Source organism: Camellia sinensis, chromosome 12, assembly GCF_055761805.1.
Source record: "Camellia sinensis isolate YWXY chromosome 12, ASM5576180v1, whole genome shotgun sequence".
In the NCBI taxonomy this organism is placed as follows: Eukaryota; Viridiplantae; Streptophyta; class Magnoliopsida; order Ericales; family Theaceae; genus Camellia; species Camellia sinensis.
This window is the reverse complement of record NC_138972.1, coordinates 86,738,975-86,756,163: the sequence shown is the minus strand read 5'-3', so window position 1 is coordinate 86,756,163 and position 17,189 is coordinate 86,738,975.

Genomic DNA, 17,189 nt, shown 5'->3' with positions numbered 1-17,189 from the left:
AAGGATGATGTTGTATGGTGAGGGTGTGTCAATGACCAGGAATTCTGTCCTGATCTTCTTAGTGCCGGCTTGTACCTCCAAGCTTGTTGCACCCAGTGGCCATGTCGGCGTTCCATTAAAGCCGACCATCGGGCCGCTGGATTGCTCTAGGTCATCGGGGTGAAGGCCTAGCTCTTTGTAACATCTGACGTACATGATATCACAGGAGCTGCCTTGGTCTATTAGGATGCGTTTTACTTGGCACTCCCCAACCTGGAGGGATACTACCAAGGCATCATTATGCGGATGTTGGACCAATTCTAGGTCGGCTTCGGTAAAGGCTATTATTGGCCCTTGGCATTCTTCTGGCCGATGTCTCTTGTCCCCAACTTGGTGGATATGCTGTAAATGTCTTACCCTCTGGGTTTCTCCTCTGACCTCGTTTTCGTTGACCCTTGAGTGGATCACATTGACCACCCTCGGTTCTCCTGCCTGTGGTAGCTGTGCTGGGGGAGGGGGTGCTGCTGGTGCTTGAGGCAACCTTGCCTGTTCTTCCCTGGTTCTGGCCTCATCGACCAGGTCTCTCAGAAGGCCTTGCCTTACTAGGTCCTCCAAGTGTGCTTTTAAGGCTCTGCAACCTTGAGTTGGATGTCCTTCTTCATTGTGGTAGGCGCAACGTCTGCCGACGTTTCTTCCCATGAACTCCCCTGGTGCTCTTTCCGGAGCCCTGAAATATGGTTGATTTCGAATCTGATCCAAGATTTTATGGATTGGGATCCGGAATACCATGGTTACCGCCTGTTTATTTCTTAATTCTATTTCTTGTCTGGTGGGTCCATTGTTGACTCGGCTTCGCTTTGGCGAGCCGTTTCCTTTTTCTTGCTTCACCTCTTTGTTTCCCGACGTATCTTCCTCGGCCCTGGCGTATTTCTCAATTCTTGCCATGAGTTCTTCCATGCTCTTTGGCAATGTTTTTGCCAAAGACTTCCGTAGTGGGCAGTCATCTTTCAGGCCGTTCTTGAAAGACACGACTGCTACTTCCTGGTTGCATTCAGGTATTCGGTTGAACACCTCGTAGTACCTCTTTGCATAGGCCCTAAGGCCTTCTTCCTTGGTTATTCTTAGAGCCATCAAAGCATCAACCCTCAGGGGTTGCAGCTTGTTGGTCACGAACCTGGCCACAAACATCTCGGCCAAGCCTTCCCATGTCTTTATACTTCCTTTCGGTAACTTGTGGAACCAATCAGACGCAATTTCCCCAAAGGATGAGGGGAATACCTTGCAGAGCAATGGTTCGTTCCCGCTATATAGTGCCATTGAATTTAGGTATAGCCCAACATGAAAGTTTGGATCTGACTTACCATCATAGATTTGGAACCTCGGCATACTGAACCTCTTGGGTGGTTCAAATTTGTCCAGTTCTACCGAGAAGGCTGTCTTCGGTTTTACTGGGGAGTTTACCTCGGCCTCTGCATTTTGCTGCCTCCTCTTGAGGTAGTTCCTTAAGTCTTCTTTGCTCCTCCCTGGAGCTCGGCTGTCTTTTGATTTTAGTCTTTTTGGTATACTGCTCTCGGCCTCGAGGTGGGTCCGCTTGGGTCTTTCTTCATGGGTTGTGTCAAAGTGGAGCACTTGCCCCTGAACATGTCGATGTTCTTTGGGGTCTGGATTCTTCATGTGTTGTGTCCTTCGGGACTCTTCTTGCCTTGGCCTTTCTCGTCCGACTTCCCCGGAAGACCGGTGAGAATGCCTTCCGCTCCTGGTATGTTGAGGGACCTCGGGGATTGCTTTTCCTCCACCTTTCTGGGTGTTGGTTGCTGGCATCGGCGTATTTTGCAGCGGGTATGGTGGTTGCATAACATTATTCTGCATCATGAAGTTGACGACCGACTGGAGGTCCGCCAACTTGTTTGCTAATTCTTTTACTTCCTCGTCTCTGCGTAGGCACCTGTCCCTCCATACCTGGAGGTTGTCTTCATTATAGTATTTTCCTTGGTTTGATCTTTTTGTTGTGTCACCTTCCTGGATATCGTCGTTCTCCCTGTGACCCTGGTCACGAGCTTCTGTATTGTGATTGTCTCCTTCGGCGTCAAGGTTAATCGGTCTGCTGCTTCCAGAAGGAGCATCGTCCCCAGCGTTTCCTTGCTGTCCGTTACTGGCCATCTATTCTTCCTTCGTTCCCACAGACGGCGCCAAATTGTGTGGGTAAAAATCTGGTCACACTGCCCGTTTAGTGATCAGCAGCAAAGCACCGGCAGAATAGATGGCTCTAACAACCTGTAACAGAAAGGAAAAGCTCCGGCGGTGGTTCTTCCACCCGGGGGCACTCCGACGATCAAGTCAGTATGTTTCTCAAGGATAATCAAGTATTAAACTGAATACTCAAAGTATGAATTACATACCTTAGACCCACGGTGGTGCCTCTCTTTTATAATATACTTAATCCAAGTCCAACTAGAAATATGACTTCTGTGTACCCCAGTCTTAGTATTTACTCTGGACTCTTTAGGAGATAGACATAAACTCCCTAAAAGGTTTATCCTTATCTTAACTAAGTCCCCTCTTTGCTTCAGGACTCTTGTCCCTTATCTTCGGATTCCGACATCTTCGGAGATGACCTCGGCTTATCCGAGATTACCTCGGCTTAACTACCAGGGCACGTGGCACCTCGGCTGACACGTCGGCGTCACCATGCCACGTGCTGGTAATCAGAAAATATGTCCCCACACTCATGAATGATGAGCGAGAGAAATTTGGTCAAATTCAAATCAAGAAAAATTATGAAAATATATAAAGAAAATAAATATTTTTGCGATTGATCTATTTTGAAGGAGTGTTGATGATTCAAAGTGTCCTTGTTGGCAAAGTGATAACCCTTATATTGTTTTTTAATTGAATTTTGTGTATTAATAATAGATTCTGTTTCGGAGGATTCGGAATAACCACGGGTTATAATTCACTACAACACTTTCACAAATAATAATCAACTTTGTTGCGGCGGGTTAGAACAACCTTGTTTTGCAATGTAAAATAGATTTTACAATCATTTTTACTCATTCTGTTTCAGACCAAATTTGTTACATAGCTCATGGTTTTTAAATTGAAATATAACAGTTTCAGAACCAAATAGTCGATCGCATTGTCTCTTAATCAACTATTTTCACAACCTTTTTTTATTTATTTTCGTTCTCCATTTATAGTTCTAGTATATTGATTTTTGATTGTCTATGTTTATTTATAATGTACTTAGTTGATTATGTAAAAATTTTATCATCATTTTTATTCTATTTGCTTTCTTTGTCCTTAAGTTTGGGTATATTGATTTTTAATTACCTAAATTTATTTATCATGTATTTCACTTTTGTAGAGAAAACCCAATATATATAAACCAATTATGAAAACCAAACAGTCGAGCGCATTATGGCATATTGATTTTTAATTGTCTAAATTTATTTATCATGTATTTCACTTTTGTATAGAAAATCTAATATATATGAACTAACTATGATAATATTAACTATGAAAACCAAACAGTCGATCACATTATCTCTCAGTCAACTCTATTTCATAACTTTTTTTTATATATTTATTTTCATTATTTGTTCATAGTTTTGGCATATTGATTTTTAATTGCCTAATCATATACTTAACTAATTCGTGTAAAAATTTTATCATCATTTTTGCTTTATTTGTTTTCTTTGTAGATAATTCTGGTATATTTATTTTAATTGCCTAAGTTTCTTCATCGTGTACTTTACTTTTGTAGAGAAAATCTAATATATATGAACCAACTGTAATAATGTTAACTATGAAAATATGCAAAAAGGTCTTGGCCTTCAAAGTGGGTGGTATAAAAGTAAAATGCCTTAGACCCGCAATGGGGGTGGCCCCCACCACCCCCATTGTTTTTTGATTGGTTCAAAAAAAAAATTTATTTTTTAATCTTGCTCTCACAGCCCCCCACGTGGAGGTGACATACGAACTGATTGAATCTCTTTGCGAAATAATTTATACTTTAATCTAAGTTAAATTTCTTAAGTGAAATAAATTTAGTCATTTTATTGGTTGATGTATGTTTATCCTTCCTAGTTGAAATTATTTTTTTCCCTCTCTTGGTTCTAATTATTTATTTTTATTTTCTAGATTTTTTGTCAGAACAAGGAATATAAAATACTTCTCCACCAACAAAAAGAGATGGACAAAACCAATGGTATGAACTTGTATGCCAATTTCAATGATAAATGAAAAAAATGTTCATAATTTGTTACAATTACTAATGAAATGATTTATCACAAATGCAATTTCAAAATTTCATACTCGACAAAGGAACCGACATGCTAAATTTACACCTAAACAACAAAAACATTATATTAAAAATATTTTAAATAATAGGAAAAGGAAACACAAAGGCTCAAACACATTTGACAAAACAACTTACTCTTTAAAAGGATACGACGAGATAACTCCAACAAATGGTAAACATACAAAATTAATTATTATTTTGGACATATTTTACTATATAGACCTGAATCTAATGTCTGCAGTTTGTTTTATATATATATGAAAAATAGGTAACACATCATCGCAAGTTATTTGTTCTATAACACATTAATTACGTAAAATGACACCTTATAACTTTTGGAAGGCTAGAAGGTTTGAATATGAACCTCTAAGCTTCTATTGCTATAATGGAGAAGTAGTTATTGCAAGTCCCGAAATTCCATAATATCTAAGAATCTTGTTCACTTCTCAAACTGTAAAGGCAACTGAATTTCATATTCGAGTATACAATAGCACTTTTGCATTCAGACAATGAACTTCTATGATATAGACAATGAACTTCATAATAGATTAAGTAAATAAATATCAGATATCAGATATTTAATCAAACTTACAATGGAAGATGGTGAAAGACAACTGTATATCACATTATTTGAAACGACTGAGAAAATTATTGGATGTCCAGCAACTGAATTCATTGCATTCAAAGAAAATGCAAATTTACCAAATGCATAAGCAGTGTCACATTAGTAATATACATATATATAGCAAAGGAAATAATTTAATTTAAAACTATACTAATGTTATTGTTATTACAATAATGTAAGAATAACAAATTTTACAAGACACTAAAATTTACTTCTGAACATATATATATATATATCTTTTTTCACAAAGCTGGATAAGATGAATGATAAGAATCGCACATCTGGAAATATTGTAGCAGAAAAAGTATAAAATGACGAAAATCAATATGGAATGAAAAATAGTAATATAACAAATTCTCAAAATTTAACTGCAAAGAGGATCAAATTAGAAAAAGAATGAATTTTCTAAAAATACTATAACTTTAAATTTCCTTTGCTTATTTTATTTCAAAATAATAATAATAATATTACAATGCTATTTAGATGTTTTATTTATTTACCTTTTAATTACCAAGTGCTTTCTACATACATACACATAATAAAAATCGAACAACTTGATAAATTATATATTTAATAATAAGTCTAACTCTGTGATCTGAATCACAATTTTTAATTTGTGAATAGTTTTGATCTGCTTTTAAAATTTTAATACTTAAATATTAATATAAAAATATAGAATAGTATGTAAAATTTACCACATGCGCCTACACCTGTACTACTAATAATAAATTGATTAAAGAAGGAGAAGTTGTTTGGTGGGTCATAAGGCATGGCCACGTAGGGATGACCATTTAAATGCGATCTGCGACGGTTCACCTATACTATTTTGAATGGGACGAATTTTATCCGTTTTGACACTTATGTAGGGTGAAGGTGAATTATATTTTAGTCACTCGTAATAAGGACGGGGCGGAGGCAGGTATAACTCACCCCAATCCAAACTCGACCCGATATAATTAATAATATATAAATAAATAATATATAAATATATATATAATATAATTAGATATAAGAAAATAATATTAAAAGTTTACGATTTTATTTAAATATAAATAAATAATAATCTTAAAAATCTCACTATTTATATATGTGAAAATAAAAAACTTATTTAGTGTGTTAAGAATTTAGATGATTCTTAATTTTTTTTGATTATTTGAAATGTGGTTAGATATCCTTGGATATCTGTAGGGATGGGGTTGAAAGTTTTCACCCGTAGCGGGGGCGGTGCGGGGATGGGAAATGACAAATCCACCCCAAACCTGCCATGTGGCTATTCTTAGGTGATGTTTTAGATGTGTTGTAATTGATAAAAAAAATAGAATTCACAACTTTAGCATAGTTTGGGAAGTTGGTTTTGGTGGATTAAGGATTAAAATAGTCACAAAAAACAAAATAGACTATTTTAGGCACAAAAAACAAAACATTAAATCTAACCCATAATTATTACACTCATCTCTCACAAAAAAAAGTCAAAAAAATTAAAAAGTAAAAAAATTCTTCCTAAATCAGATTTTTTAGCCCCAAATTAAAATAATTAAAAAGTCACAAAACTAAAAAACCAATCCACTTCCCAAACGGAGGCTTTATATTAAGGGATTGGAAATGATGATTTGCCAGAAGCATAGGCATGATGAATTGTAATTTGCCAGAAGCATGGCCCATGGTGCCACTTTGACTAACAAATAATTTTTCATACCGAAGGTTAAGTACAAAATAATTTTGCTTCCCGAAGGTTAAGGTAATGATAGTATAAACTGGCAAAAGTTAATACAATAGCAAAAGAAAAAGTGACAACGTTCATCTATTGATGTTAATAATTGGACCAAGGCTAAGACAAGATGGTTTTAAATAGGATTATTTATATTAAGATTTATTCGATTATTAATAAATATCTTTTTATTTTTTTATTCATAAACTCATATATTTTAACTTTTTCAATTTTAAGAATATATTATTGTATCCTATGCAAACCTTGTAAACCATACAAGACTCATGATATATTTTAAATATGTTGTAGTAGATTATTTCTTGACTCTTTACATTTTGAAAATTTTTCACGAAAATCCAACCTTGAAAGAATCACTCCAAGGGTCGACATCAATAATTGACGCTCCAGCAAAAGAAGACAAAATCCATAGAAGATAAGAATTCTCCTCAGAAATCAGAAAAAATGCACGCCAAAGAAAAGACAAAAAAGATTTTGCAAATATTTTGTGTCTGTAATTATTTGAGTCTGTTAGTGATAAGGATTTTCCTTCACTCACTACTTTAATAAAGTGGATATTTCTTATCCTGCTTTATTAAAGAAAAGCTGTGAAAATCTTTATACGTGTCTTGTAATAAATTATAGTGGCAAAATTTTGTCAAAAAAATGAGGATTGAATGATATGCGATGGGGCCCAAAGCAGTACCCGATATCATTATCCTAATCATTTATTGATAAGATTTTATCCATAATAATAACTTACGTCCAAATCTATGCATTTATGGCATAGATATTATTGTATGAATCTAGGAAGTCTATGTAGAAGTCTATGGTCTAGGTAAAATAGCCTTTAGACTTTTTTGTTTTCTTTGTCAGAACTTTTGACGAAAATTTTTGGATTGCTTCAACTTGTATGTATCAACTTTGTGTATAAATTGGCTTGCATGCCAACGAAGAAAGCAGAATGAAAAATACCACTTCACTATGCGTTGTAAATTTTCCAACCCCTCTCAAAAAACCTCTAATTGTATTAAGTTTTTCAGAGTTTCAGAGTCTGTAATATAATCTTTGTAAGTATATTTCTTATTAATATGAAGTGTGAGTAGTTTCTCTTTTTCCTTAAATATTTCGAAAGGGTAACTCTTCTATTCTAAAAATTTATTTTCTTTTTGGGAAAACTAAGTTTATGGAATGCTTGTTTGCTCATTAATATTACATGCTTTGAACCTTCGTAGTATCTTCAGTTTTCTATTTTATTACTGAGTGACCTTAGCTGAAGAGGCCGTGTGAGCCGTGGTTAGGCATTGGAGGGCGAATTGTAGGCAGAAAGTGAAAAATAAAAAATGGAAAATAAAAATATACTATGTTGAACGAGGCTTAGTCTCAAGGTGGGAGTACATGTAATGAAAACAAAATTTCTTAAAAATAGTTTTTACCATAAAAAAAAATAAAAGAATTTTAGAATAAAATGAGAGCAACCCGAGTAGAAATATTAAGAAAATATTGTCCATATAAGAATTTCAAAAAATCAAAAATTTGTATGCCCTTAAACGTAGACTTTAGAAATAAAAATTAAATTTCAAAAAATAAGAAAAGTATATGCCCTTAGACGAAGACCTTAGGAATAAAATTAAAATTAGTACTGAACTAATACAAGAATTAGAAGATCAAAAATTTAGATATCAGTTTCTTTTATCATTAGCTTCTAACAGATCTCTAGAAAATTACAGTTTAAAAAATCAGTTTCTTTTATCATTAGCTTCTGGCAGATCTCTAGAAAATTACAATTTAAAAATTTCTCAAATAAATAGACAGCTAACTGTAAAACAAGAGGCCTTAAAAATAGCTATACAACAGCTTGAAGATCTATTAGCATAACTGTAGAATTAGTCAGATAATTCTCAGCCCAATTTCAAAATAGTGGTAAACCACTAACTCAACCCCACAAAAAAAAATTGGTATCAGAGCAGTGTTCGGTTTTAGGACAGTTTAAGTTAGTTTATGCATTTTGCTTATGGTAATAGAGTAGTTTTTATTTTTTAAAATTTTAGTTATAAATTTCATATTATAGTAGTCTGTAATAATTTTAAAGTAGGAGTTAATTTTGTATATGAAAAAAGTAGAGTATATAGATTTAAAACTCAGCAGCCATAACCGTCGCCTTAGCATAAATAAAAATAATTTCCGTTGTAATTTTGAAGAGACTTTTACACATCAGCTTCACAGTGAACATAATCCTCAGCTAAATAGCATCATAGATTATCAGATTAATTTTGCAGAAAATATTAAAAAGACATAGATAAAATTAGTAATCTTTTTATTTCATCTATAGATCATCTCCGTAATAATCGTAGTATAATTAAAGATCAAGATAAAAAATTAGATTATATCCAAGATCAGTGTAGTTCTATCCTACAAAAAAGAATAGACTTAAATTTAGAAAAATTTCCTATTAAGCTAGAAATAGAAACATTAATTTCAGTTACAAATCAAATAGCTAAACAAATAGAACAAATTAATCAAATTCAAGATAATTTAAAACAAAAATTAGAAATTTTAGAACAACTTGTAAGGTCCTAGTTTATGAGTAGTGATAAGAAAGCTAATAGAGATTACCAGACTATTTTAAAACAAGCAGAAGATTTTCATAATAACCCGGAAGGAATTAGTACTTATCAAGGAATAAATCAATCAGATAAAATATCAGTAAGACAAAATAATATATAAATTTTATTTTTAATTTGATTGTGCGAAAAACTTGAATACCTTTCAGAACAACTACATAGCTTAGAAAATTGTCTAGCGTCTATAGAAAAAATAGTACTTCAGAAAGGAAAAGGAATAGAAGGACAATCCAACAAACCTCAATCTCAAGTAAACGAGGAAGATATAGCTAGATATTTTGAAAAGATTAAATTACCCAGGAAACCAGCGTGTAGAATTTACAGAAAATAAAAATGTTCAAACAGCTAATAAAAGGAAGTAGTAGTAAAAAGCGTAATGAAGATGAAGATGTTAAAGTGGAAGAATTTATAGATGTAGAACAGCAGATAGAAAAATTTAAAAAGAAAAGTTAGAATTAATTCCAACTAAATATGTGTATAAGCTAGGTAAGATTCATAAAAAAACAATATTTATTTAAACACTATGGTGAACAAATGATTAGCGTGACTCAAGAAGATGAGAAAATAGAGCTAAATTTAATAGGAAGAGAAAGCTATAAATATGCAGTAAATGAACACCTTAAAATGACTCATTTAGGATTAGTAGTGGTAGGAGTTAAGGCTTTAACCAGAGAAAATTTAGGAACTAAAGTGTTTGTATGTCTCTATGATGATAGGTTTAATGATGTCGGACAAAGTATTTTAGGAAGTTATGAACTAGATATGAATTCAAAATGAGGAATAGTTTATTTTACACCAGACTTTTTACTACCAACCTCGACCTTTCATAAAAAGATAAAAATAGGAATAAAGATTAGAGGATATAAAATGAAAAAGGGAGAAAAGAATTTATTAGTTTGCACAGGATTTTTAGGTCTAGCAGTCTCAGAAAGCAATACTCACTATAGACTTACTAATGATCAGATAGTTAAATTATTAGGCGCAAAAGGAATAAAAGCATTACCAGCTAAAAAATTTATTTCTGAAGATAATGCAGCACTAGATTGAAAACTAGGAGATTTTCTAGGACAAAAGAGATTAGCCCCTCAAGATAATTTATTATACCAAACAGCAGATGGAAATTATGCAGTAAGATTCACTCAGTATACTTATGTAGCACCAGAAAAATCTGAAGATGATGAATTTAGTAGTATAGATAGGGAAGAAAATCAAGATAATCGTAGTGAAATAAATCAGCTTTACGTAATGACAGAAGAAAAAACTATATCACAAAATAAGAAATATAATATTGATGAGATAAATTTAGAAAAATTTACCCTAGAAGACATGAATAAACTACTAGATGCTAGATATTATGAATACTTAGTCAGAGGAGATACCCATGACGAAGCAGTGTCGTTTTTGGATCAGGAATTTCATACGGAATATATAGATGATATCATAGAAGATAATATACATCCTAGCAAAATATTTAGAATACCAGAACAACCTAACCTAGAAGATACTTTTTATATGAATACAGAAAGCTCAGGAACCAATAATCCACAACCAACTGTAGAAGATCCAATAGAACCAATGCAGTATGCAGTAGGAGGAAGAAGACCATTAGCCAGTTCAGGACGTAGTCACGCAGACCCAGATAAAAGCTATAAGTTTCATGGAAAGCGTAGACAACTAGATATGAGTATACAATTACAGCCAGTCCATAATCAAGGAACCCTTTTAGATTTAGCTAGATTCGACCCTCAGATATGGCAAGAAATAATAGAAAGATGGGAAAAAGATGCAATAAAAGCATGGATGACTAGTCCCTATGAATCAACAGATATGTGGGAATGTATGGAGACACTTCTAGGAGATTCAGCTTATAATATTTATTTAACTTTCAAGGGGAAATATGAAGAAACAATTAAACAGCTCAAAGAATTAGGAAATAACCCGTGAAATTTTACAAATTTTATTAAAGAAATACTTATAGGATATGATCCTTCTAGAGGAAATGACTCCGCTCAAAGCGTAGCATTAACTGAGTTAGACCAAATGACATTAGGAAGTTGGAAATATATTGTACCTTTTAGTAGAGAATACTTAGCCATAGCAGCAAGAACTGGAAAAAGTTTTGATGAAGAAATAGGAAATAAATATTTTAGAAAATTACCAGGAGAATTAGGAAGAGAGATAGAAAACAAATGGTCAATTTATTATGCAAGTTTACCAGCAAGAATAGCCACTGGAGAATTAAGAATAATAGGAACTTTAGGAATAGGACCTAGAATAGTTTTTACATTTTATAAGCTCAGAGAAAAATGTATAGAAGTTAAAATACAGAAAGACTTGAAAAAACAAAGTTACGGCTTTTGTAGCAGTGTAATATATACTCCTCAGCAATATGAAGATGAACATAATAGGAAAAAATACAAAAATATGGAAAATATAGAAAAGAAAAATATTGGAAGAAAAAATATAGAAAACCATGGAAAAAACAAAAATTCATTAGAAAAAGTAGAACTTTTAATAGGACAAATTATAAGAAATTACCCAGAGAATAAAAAGATAAAAAAAAACAAAGATATGTTAGAAAACCCAACAGTAAAAAATGCAATTGTTTTATATGTGGAGAACCCAATCATTTTGCAAAAAACTGCCAAAAAAGACAAAGACCAAATACTAATAAACAGATAGAAAGACTACATATTATAGAAGACTTAGAAGAAGATATAGTTAGCATAACTAGTGATGATTCAGAAGTATATAGTATAGTCAGCGATTATGAATATCAAATAGAAGCCATAAGTTCAGATAGTGACTCAGAAAGTGATACTAATATAGATAATCTTTTAGGACAACTCAACCAAGAAATAGGACTAACCCCTTCCCAAGAAACTTTCTTTATGATGGAATGCAATGCAGATACGGAATGTCAGCATAACTTTCAAATAGGATTAGGATTTGATACCACTAGATGCAGCTATTGTAATTGGTTTCCAGCTAAAGAAAAACGAGCTCAATGTTTATTATGCAGTATAACCTATTGTATAGTCTGTCTAGAAAAATTACATATGACACATAAGATAGCATTAGGAAATACTAAAGAAGATCATAGTCTAGAAAGCAGAGAATTACATTTAACAATTAGAGAATTAGAACTACAAGTAAGAGAACTTAAGATACAAATACACGAGATAGAAACTAAGACTAGTTTTGACATAGAATGCTTAGAATTAAAAAATACACAGCTTAAACAGCAGCTAGAACAATTTTACAACAAGTACCCTTTAAAAGACAAACTGATTGAAGAGCATATGAATTCATTAGAATTAGTCAACCTAGTTGATTCTCAACCCTTTAGTCAATATTCTAAAGCCCAACCAAATACTACATCCTTACCATTTAATTATCCGGTTATACCTAAACCAAATCTAGTCGAGATTTCTTGTGTACTCAAGTTTGCAGCAAAAACCCTTAGTATATACGCCATGATAGATACAGGAGCTAGTAAATCATATATTGAACAACAAGTAGTTCCCCCAGGATGGAGCACGACTTTAACAACCCCAGCTTTAGTTAGTATAGCAGACGGCACTAAACAGATATACACACATTGCATCAATGGGGCACAGATTAGTTTTCATCATCTAGGTTCTCAAGATCAGCATATAAAATGGTTTCCTTTACCTCAGGTTTGGATTGGAAATACCCGACAGAATCATCCTTTCATCTTAGGACTTAATTTCATCCTTAGCTTACAAGGTGGCATGTTACTCAGTCAAAACAACATTAGTTTCTTCAAGCGAACTGTACATACACCAACGGCTTATGCCCTTAGCACCATCGCCCATTCCTCAGAGTTGCGTGCGAAGCGTGGTGGTACCATAGGAGTAGATTCAGTTCCAGCTAGTTTTTTATTTCCAAGTAGAAATATTTTTCCCGACCTAGCCCAAAAATATATACCTAATGAGATAGCAAATACGTCTTTAGAAAATTTAGATACAGAAAATTATGATTTAGAAGAATTTGATTTTGAAAATAAGAAAAATTATTGGAACCTAGAAGATTTTAAACAACCAGCTAATTTAGAATTAATTTTTGCAAAAATAGGAAAAATAAAGAAAAAACCAATATACAGGAGAACCGAAAATGATTTAGATGAGATAATAAGATTAGCTGAAACAACATAAATTTTAGGAGAACAGCCCATGAAATATTGGGAAAGAAATAAAATTTTAGCTAGTCTAGATATAAAAAACAAAGATTATAGGATTACCTCAGCACAAATAGATCATACACCAGCAGACATAGAAGAATTTAGAACACAGATTAAGGAATTACTAGATCTAGGAGTAATTAGACCCAGCAATAGCCCGCACAGGAGCGCAGCATTTATGGTTAGAAATCATGCAGAGATAAAAAGAGGAAAAAATAGAATGGTGATAAATTATAAAAAATTAAATGATAATACAGAAGATGATAAATATAATATACCAGATAAAGACCAACTCATAAATAGAATACAGACAGCAAAGATATTTAGCAAATTTGATTGTAAGTCAGGATTTTGGCAGATAAAAATGGAAAAGGAAAGCGTACCTTGGACAGCCTTCTATTGCCCTCAAGGACATTATGAGTGGCTAGTTATGCCCTTTGGATTAAAAAATGCACATTCCATATTCCAACGCAAAATGGATAGTATATTTAATAAATATAGTTTTATACTGGTATATATAGATGACATATTAGTGTTCAGTCCAGATAAAAGTAGTCACATAGATCATTTGTATATAACATTAGAAGAATTCATAAATAATGGAATAATAATCAGCAAGAAAAAGATGGTATTAAATAAACCCTACATAGAATTCTTAGGAATGGAGCTAGGAGATGGAAAAATTAGGTTACAACCTCATATAGTCAAGAAAATTTTAGATTATCCAAATAAATCAGAAGATACAAAGCAACTGCAATCCTTTTTAGGAATTTTAAATTATGCATGAATGTATATTCCTAACCTTAGTAAAATAATAGGACCCCTTTATAGTAAGACCACACCTACAGGACAAAAATATTTCAATCAGCAAGATATAGCTCTAATTAGAAAAATAAAAGACATTTGTAAAAACCTACCAGACCTACAACTTCCCTTAGAATCTGAATACATAGTTGTAGAAACAGATGCATGTCAATTAGGATGGGGAACAATATTATTAGCTAAACCCAGTAAATATGACAGTAAAAATAAAGAACGCATTTGTAGATACAGTTCTGGAAAATTTAAAGAAAAAGATACAACTATGACCAGCCCAGATTTTGAAATACTAGGAGTAGTATACGCAATAAATAAATTTAGATTATTTTTGCACAAACCTTTTACAATAACGACAGATTGTGAAGCCATAGTTAGATTTCATAACAAACTAAACGAGCGTAAATTAAGTACTAGAAGATGGACAAAATTTTTAGATTGTATAGTACGACAAGGATATAAAGTAGAATTTGAGCATATTAAAGGAAGCGATAATAAATTAACAGCCTGGTTAAGTAGAAAATTTTATTTAGAAAAAGAAGATAACCAGTTTAATTTTTGTGTAGATAATGGAAAATAGCAAGACTATGAACTTTGGGGGATTTTCTCTTCCCATTCATGAAGGCAGAACCAAGTTCAGACCCTTAACAGGGATTGAGTTAGACCCAGTTCAACAGTGTCTTTTAGATAACCTTTGGACCAGCCAAAACCACCCAGCTAAGCGCCTTTCAGCCCTAAACTCTCTCAGTATATATTTTTCAAAAATCCAAAACAAGCCCTTGTCTAAAAGTTTTTCTTTCTATGTAGTAGCTAAAGGAACCAAGCCTGGTATTTACCATGATTGGATAAAAGTAGAACCTTTAGTCAAATATTTTCCCACACCTCAGTTTAAAGGATTTTATGATTTTGAGTCAGCCAGTACCTATGTCCGAAGACAAATAGGAACCAGTTACTTTATTAGCCAGATAGCTAAAGATTACCTGGACACATTGAGCAAGATGAGATCTACCATCCTTGCTACCAGTGACGTTCCAGTTAGCCAGACAAGTGGAAGCAGTAGTACAAGCAGTAGTAGTTCTAATCCTCACATAGATTCCCAGAATCCTCTCCAAATGTGCAGACATTGTGAAGGCCTTTCCAGAAATTTCAAGAAAATTATGGATAAAGGCAAGAAGGTCAGTGAAGAGCTAGACCAGCTCCGAGATGAAGAAAAACAATTGAGAGCAACCATTAGAACCTTAACCAACCAGCTTAAAAAATTAGCTCTAGAAAGAGCACCTACCTCCTTACCTAGCCCAGAAATCAAACAACTCACCAGTGAGGAATTTGACCAATTGAGTGCTAGAATGTATTTCTTTAGACATTCTATCATTCGGTCACTTTGTGAGAAAAGCCAAGTAATGGAAGACCTAAAACCCTATATTTATACCTTAGCCGGAGATAGCAAGAACAACGAGTTAGTCATTATTCAGCAGTTTCTTCAAGATCTCTCCATAGCAAGGGTTGACTGCCCGGCCTAGCTTACCAATGGACCTATACCTACGAAGATGAAGAGCAACCCTGCTTAGACGAAGAAAGATGCAATAAGAGGTCAGAACATTTTGGTAGATGTCAGTGTAACTTAGATTTCAGCATTTGCCTTTGCCAGATAAATTTAGCTACATTCGAGCCGCGTGAGATAGAAATTAGGGGCGAAACTCGTTATCTAACAGCTCCAAAATTGTTAGATTACGGCTTTGTCTCTAGATTAATTTTCACAGATCCAGATCAGACAGATAACTTTGGACACAAGCTTGCTCATGCAGTACTGTGCGTAATGGAAGAACATCATCCGTATGTGGAAGCTTTGATAGATAGCAAACTACCAGAGTGGAAGGGAATATGGTGCAATCCAGCTAAACACAAAATGTACCTTAGAGGAACCTCTACATTTCCAGGATACTCAGGACTTCTCAATAGGAGACCCTGGCCATGCAGAAGATTTTCACTCAAAGACCAGCTCAATAAATGGAGAAAATTTGCTAGCAACTCTCTCTTAGCCTATAATGGAAATTATGGATATCTAGTCTGTGAAGATAGACATCAGAAGATACATTGTAATTTAGCCATCCCAGGATATCCATTCAGCAAAGAGACATTTGTCGATGAAAGTCAGTACCCGAACTACCAGCATGGCGTCTCTCATGAATCACCAGTGATGGGAGAAAATGATCAAGAATGGAACGATGAACCACCCATGGGAGATGGAGATGACTTTTACGACCAACTCTCAGCAGCAGATCTTGACGACCTAGCAGACAGAATGTATGGGTAAAAAAAAAAAAAGGGGGGGTCCCACTACAAATAGTCAACATATATTATTTCATAAATAAAAGAAAAAAATACTAATATTTATTAATAAAATCTTAATATAACTAACTTTTTTAAATATATGGGCAAATGAAGCCTTATTGACGTGTCATACGTCAAAAAGACAGACCTACCAAGGAAAAGGAAAAATAGAAAAGACAATTACATTTGGATGACTTTAAAACCGAATTTATTACTAGTTAACCGACCAACAACGATGTCTTAGAAAAATAAATGTTCAAAATTTCTGTCCATTGTCATGCATTTAATTTTTTTTATTATATTTATTTTCTCTTTCTTTCTGGAAATGTAGTAGTTTGCTCATGCAGTACTGTGCGTAATGGAAGAACATCATTCGTATGTGGAAGCTTTGATAGATAGCAAACTACCAGAGTGGAAGGGAATATGGTGCAATCCAGCTAAACACACATAGTGGAAGGGAATATGGTGCAATCCAGCTAAACACAAAATGTACCTCAGAGGAACCTCTACATTTTCAGGATACCCAGGACTTCTCAATAGGAGACCCTGGCCATGCAGAAGATTTTCACTCAAAGACCAGCTCAATAAATGGAGAAAATTTGCTA